The sequence below is a fragment of the Lathamus discolor genome, chromosome 2 (genome assembly GCF_037157495.1).
Source record: "Lathamus discolor isolate bLatDis1 chromosome 2, bLatDis1.hap1, whole genome shotgun sequence".
NCBI lineage: Eukaryota > Metazoa > Chordata > Aves > Psittaciformes > Psittacidae > Lathamus > Lathamus discolor.
In genome coordinates, this window is record NC_088885.1 from 98,179,194 (window position 1) to 98,185,193 (window position 6,000).

A 6,000-nucleotide genomic window follows, 5' to 3' on the forward strand; every position below is an offset into this window, starting at 1 on the left:
GCAATTTGAATACTCCAGAGAAGACAAGCAGTACCTTACAACCTGTTAGTTTTTAAGCCATCCAGCAGATTGCAGGACCAGGTCTCCTAGCTTGAATCAGCTTCAAGGTGAATGAGTGAAGAATGTTCCTGGAATTAAAAAAGAGAAGGAGTAATCTCCAAAGGTATCTTTTCCCTTTAATACACTGCCAAGGGTTTTCTTACAACAGGAAGAGTTAGTTCACAGGGACTGGAAAGCCAAGATTTGGGCTTCAGACATAGTAGTAGGAAAGTTAAACATGAAATCATGCTGCTAATGAGCTTAACACAATTGGCAAGTCATTTTCTCCTGTCAGAGAAGCAGTGTGAGGAAGAGGAGCCTGTGCTGCCTGCAGGACAATTTTGGCTGCTAATGGACCTGTATACATGAAAGAACATCAAATCCAATCCAGGGGTCCTTCTCGTTTATTTCTTCCTGTAGGAATTTCTCTGAAGCTGCTTAGCATGCTCTTGTCTTATGCTTCAGGTTTCACCCAGTTTCACTCCACAATGGGAAGCTTTAGACAACTGCATCTTTCAGATCTCCACATTCTGCCTCTTCTGCTGTCCTCCATCACTTCATTGTAAGGTTGCTGATGGCATCAAAATGACTGCCATGGTTGGGCACAGTCTGATACAGCACAACACAGCTCCTCACTTTTACCTTGGCATTCTCCACATGGCAGCCTGGGCAATTCTGATTCACCTCTGTTTTCCCAGCAGGGGATAGCTCAGTGACTTTATGATATGAAAATGCTTCCTCCTAGAAGAGAAAGTCACAAGGGTTTTATTTTCCCCCTTTTCACTGACAATCTGTGTTCATAACTTTCAGATTAACAGCATCTGACTGGCAGTTTAAGACTGAGGATTTCTGTTGTTAGTAGAATGCATGTGTTGGTATTTTGTTTGTGACTAACTGCAACCTCTTGTTCAGCTCTTCTGTGCCTTCCTCAGCATCAGTGGTAGGACATCAGACTGGACTGTATTCATATCCTCAGATTTCAGTCCGAGCCTTTGATACAAGACCCCATGCCGTGATAAGATTTTCCTCTGGCCTTTAAGAACATACTACCCCAAACTTTATCATCCCTTGTTTTCTGCATTTACACATCATCTTGTCATTGCCTGATAAAAGATTTCCTTTTCTTCAGGCTGTAGACAACTTACTGTCCAAATGTCTTGGGTTCATTTCACCAAGTCCTAATAATTTCTGACTGGTTTTCCCATTTCCCTACCTATTTGGGCAATCTGGTATAAAATATTCCCAATTCTGCTTTGAAGAGGAAGGCAAAGTTCTCCTGCGGTTAACATGTTGCCTTATTTTAGCACTTTCACACTAATCTACATTAGGTTCACTGTGGAGTGGTTAACTGTCACTCCAGCTTCCCTGTTAGAAGATGGCTAGCGTGTATTTCCCAGTAGAGAACAAGAAAGGCATCCATGGCTTCCAATGAGGTTGATGGAGCTCTTGGTAGACAGTGATGCCTGTGCTGGAATTATGCTGGGTTTTACATGTAATAGGGTTAAAATTTTCACTGACCTTTGTCAAATGTTTCATCATTGATTCTACTACTGACAGGGGAGAGAGAAAACACCCTGGTGTAAGGGTGCTTTCACCATTCAATATCCAGTGTGTAGGGGAATAGTAGATTTATCTTTGCTTCCTGAAGCACAAGCTCATGTGGAATAGGTGTTTATTTTCAGTGACAAAGAGGGAAGAACTCCTAGATTCTCAGAGCTTAAGGAAAAAAGAAGTTGAAAATAAACTATGGAGATGAAGTAGTCATAAAAAAAAATGTTTCCTATCCAAATATAATATACAGGTATAGTGTATTTTTCCTAAAAGAATCTGATATGAAAAGTGGTTGGTGGGCTATGGGAAAGGAAGCATTTTGCTTTCTCATCTCAGCTTAGTTTCAGCAGACAGGCAGAGCTAAAACTGCCTTGCACAGCTTACAGAAGATGAATTTGCTTATCTTAAAATTGATGTCTTCCAACTGGAGCCTGAATCTGGACCGTATGAAGGCACCAATGTACCCAGGGAAGCGGAGCATCCGCAGAGCTCTGATGCTAGCTGTGCACCACTGAAGTAAATTGAACTCTGGTTCCTGACTTCAGGAAAAAGTTTTATGGATTGCCTAGGAACTGTGTATGTTTGGTACTCCATAAAAAGGGCTCGTTTGTTAAGGACCTTCAAAATAGAGTCCCATGATGGGCTGACTGAAAGACAGAGCGAGGGGTGAAGTTTATGCAGTTTGTGAATTACACCAAGTTTGTGCTGCCTGCCTGCAAATGTTCAGCTCCAGGATCAAGGAGCACGAGGCTGGGACTCGGGCTGGGAGTCACAAGCCAAGCTTCAATGAGCAGCCACATGCGAACATCAGTTTACTAGTCCAGCCACACAACCACAGGGACAGTTCCCAGGAGACATAACTTGCTTGTTCTCTTGTTAAGCAATTTTGCTCAAATTGCTGAACAATTGCACAAGGTTGTTAAATTGTTAGCATAGCTCCTGCCAAAGAGCATCTTCCAAAGAGCTCCTAACCCAGGGAGCAGTCCTGAAGGCAGCTTGGGTACAAATGCATTCTTTGGTGGGTAGGAGAGGTTAAATGTATGGTCATGGGGCACTTAGTGCCACAGACTGGAGCTGGGAACACTGAATTTACTTGTACAGACATAGCTACAACTTGTACATGGAAGGTAACAGAACTTGATTTGCGTACTCCTGAACAGCTTATTTGGGAACTGGCAGTGATTTTTAAAAGAGCCCTTACCAAGGCAACACAAATGCCTGCAGCAATGCTCTGGATGATACCAACCTACTGAGGATGGCAGGGACTTTTTGATGCTGCGCTGGCAAATACTCACATGGATAAGTGAGCCGCTATCAGCCAGGGAATGGCCAGCCACGGAAGCAGTATTCGCTCAACACTAGTGAGTTTGGATGCCAAGTTCTGGCTTTGTGGAGGAGAAGGAAGTGAAATCACACGTTACAAACCCTGTTTTTAGTAAAGATTTCTTTTGTGTGTGTGTGTGCGTGTGTGTGCTATAGAGCTAAAGCATCCATGCAGACAATTCTTTCTGTTGTAAACATTTGCTTCTGGTAGATTAACTCAGTTGTTGCCCTATTTATCATGCTGATACTTCAGAAACTGAAAGTGGAAATGAGTAGAAAACAAGGGAAACAGCTGAGCTTGTGTTCACCATCCGAAGTAAGTAAACCGAAAGCAAGTAAGTAGCACAGATAATGTAGCTGGTGATAGTAAGTCTACATAGGATTCTTCCAAAATGCAGACTGAAACAAGCTCCTCTCTCAGTCTGCCTGTTGCTTATGCTGTTCGTGTTTAAATGTCCTTGAAATAACAGCATGCCAAGAAACACAAACTGCAAACACAGCATTTTAATAAACACAAAGTGAAATAAAACAAGCCAGAACAGATCTGTTGGCGCTTGCAGTTTTTTGCTTGCAAGATGGGGAGGTTGGAGGTAGGGGGCATACAGGGAGGGTATTATTTCTTGCACATGTTTGCCTGGTGCTGATTAACAGGGGCAATGTTAAAAACTTTCTGTGACTTGTTACAGGCTATAATCTTCAAATTTAGGGCCTCGTACTGCTCCCAATCTGGTCACACAATCCCCATTAAGGAGTGTAAAAGCCCTGAGGAGTTTGTGTAATAGGCTTTAATAGTGTCTAAGAAACAAAAATCTTCTGAATTGTGCCCAAACCACCTTTTCTCACATTTTGCAGGAAGACCTTAGGTGCTAATGTATTTTGCAATCATAATCGGTTGTTCTTTAAGCGCGCTCATGTAAATATGGGCTTAAAACACACCTAATTGATAGATCTGATCAGTTAACTAGTCAGGTATAACAGCAACTACAGTGTAGAGAGATTAAGAACATCCCAAATGTGAAGAAAGCTGAGTGGCACCCTTCCTGCACCAAAAACTTTGCTGTACAGCCATGATTTTCCCTGCCACATGCTCCACTGTTTGTTAGCACCTTAGTTAACAGCAACGTCTCCAAACTCACGTTGCTCAGTTTTACTTCCACTTTGCTCAGTCAAAATGCCTGTAAACTTCTGAGCTGAAGCTCCTGCTTTGAATCCCAAAGGATGGAGTCTTTTCCAATGTGTGGAGAAGTCTTTTCTAATGTGTGGCTGTGGCTGTGATGGTTCCCCTTTCCCCAGTCACAAACATCACAAGCTTGACCACACTGTGCTGATGCGGACAGATGGGCCTCATGGATGGAAAGAGGGAGCAGCTCAGAGACCTTCTTCCTAAGCAAAAGCACAGCCAGCATGCGGCTCATGGACCACAGCTCTGCTCCCTGCCCTGCACAGCATGGCACGGCAGCCCCCAGGCCCACATCAGCCCAGCCCTGTCCACTGCTTCCCTCCTCCTCCCTGAACAAGCTCCTTCCTGATGTTTTAGAAAATTAATGCTAAGTAGAAAATGATGAAAGCATATTACCTGTAAATTGCCTGACTAATCATATTCCCTCTCCTAGGACCTATTACTCTTCTGAGCCTGCAACTTAGTCATCCTTGCAGGCAAGCTCTCCTCATTCCCCAGTTTTGCTCATCAGGTTCATCCAGAATATTTGCTTTGTTTTCCTCTAAGCTAGCAGTTCAATCCTACCAGGTACTCAGCTCTCCAAGGGGAAAGTAATTAAGCACATGCTTGACTTTAAACATGTAAAGCTGATGGCAATTAGGAAAAGGGCAGGTTCTACCACACTCTTTTCTTGCTGGCAAGTCCTTAAGTAGCTGGGATGAACTGTCCTCTAGGGACACTTGCCACTCTCCATTGACTTATGAGGAAATCCTGACAGCCTGTACAGCAGTCTGAATATACCAGCCAAGATATAGCATGTGCAGCTCTTGAGTAGGGTATTTTGACTCACATGGAAGATAAGTCAAACCCTATTTTTAGCATCCTTTATTGATTCCTGTATAATTTCCCTTGCTCTTCCTGTGGAAGTTCCTTCCTTTCCAGTAACACCAGCATTTGAAGTAGCACATCAATCCCTATTATGTGTCAAACTGGGCTTTTTTTCCCAAGCCTCAGCATGGTGCGGAAACTCTTAAACACAAAGTCTTCCTGTAATTTAAACACCAAACTGTATGTGGAATTCAAATAAGATGTGGTGAGTGCTAATGAAGTTACCCCCAGGCTCAGCAGATAGTACAACTTTGGGATTATTCGTGGGAAGGTCAATATAGAGCCACAAAATACTTTTCTTGCCAGAGAAAAGAAGGAACAGCTCAGTGAAGGTTAAACTCTGTATGACTTTGGCTCTGCTGACTCTGTAACATCCTTTTTGTGGTTCTAATACATTCTGTCCTTCTGAAAATTGCAGGAAAATGTGGTTATTCACAATTTTATTATACTTGCTCTCAAGCAAACTGGCTTTCTAGCCCTGTGAAACATCTTGGAGGATTTGGTGTTTTTAAAACACTTCCACCACCAAAGAGAATTTATGCTTAAATCAAGCCAAAATAATGGAGGCAATTTGGCTACTAATTATGAAATTTTGATTTGAAAGTGAAAGCTAAGCATCAAATGCCAATACCTACAGTGTCTCGATAAACAAAATCAGGCCATGTTAGATGAAGAGTACAGAAGTGTTTTCAGCCTCAGTGGTGGTGTGTGTTACATCAGAACTTTTTAGGCTAAGATCTGTCTGTGCACGTTTATCCATGAAGTACAGAGTGCAGCAAGAGATACGCGGTTTGCCTGTTAACTATTTTATCCTCTTACATTTGCTATTGTCTCAGGATGTAGCAAACACTATCAGTTTTGCATGGGATGGCAGCAGGCAGAAAGGACCTTGATCATTCTCTCATTAAGGACAAATAGCAAGATTTTCTGTTGCTTCTACCACAGGTCTTAGAGCCATGTATTTAAGAAGTATCTAACCCTGTAAAGATGCCAAGGAGCACTCAATGCAACTGAAAAAATGCTGAACTGGTTTCTTTGCT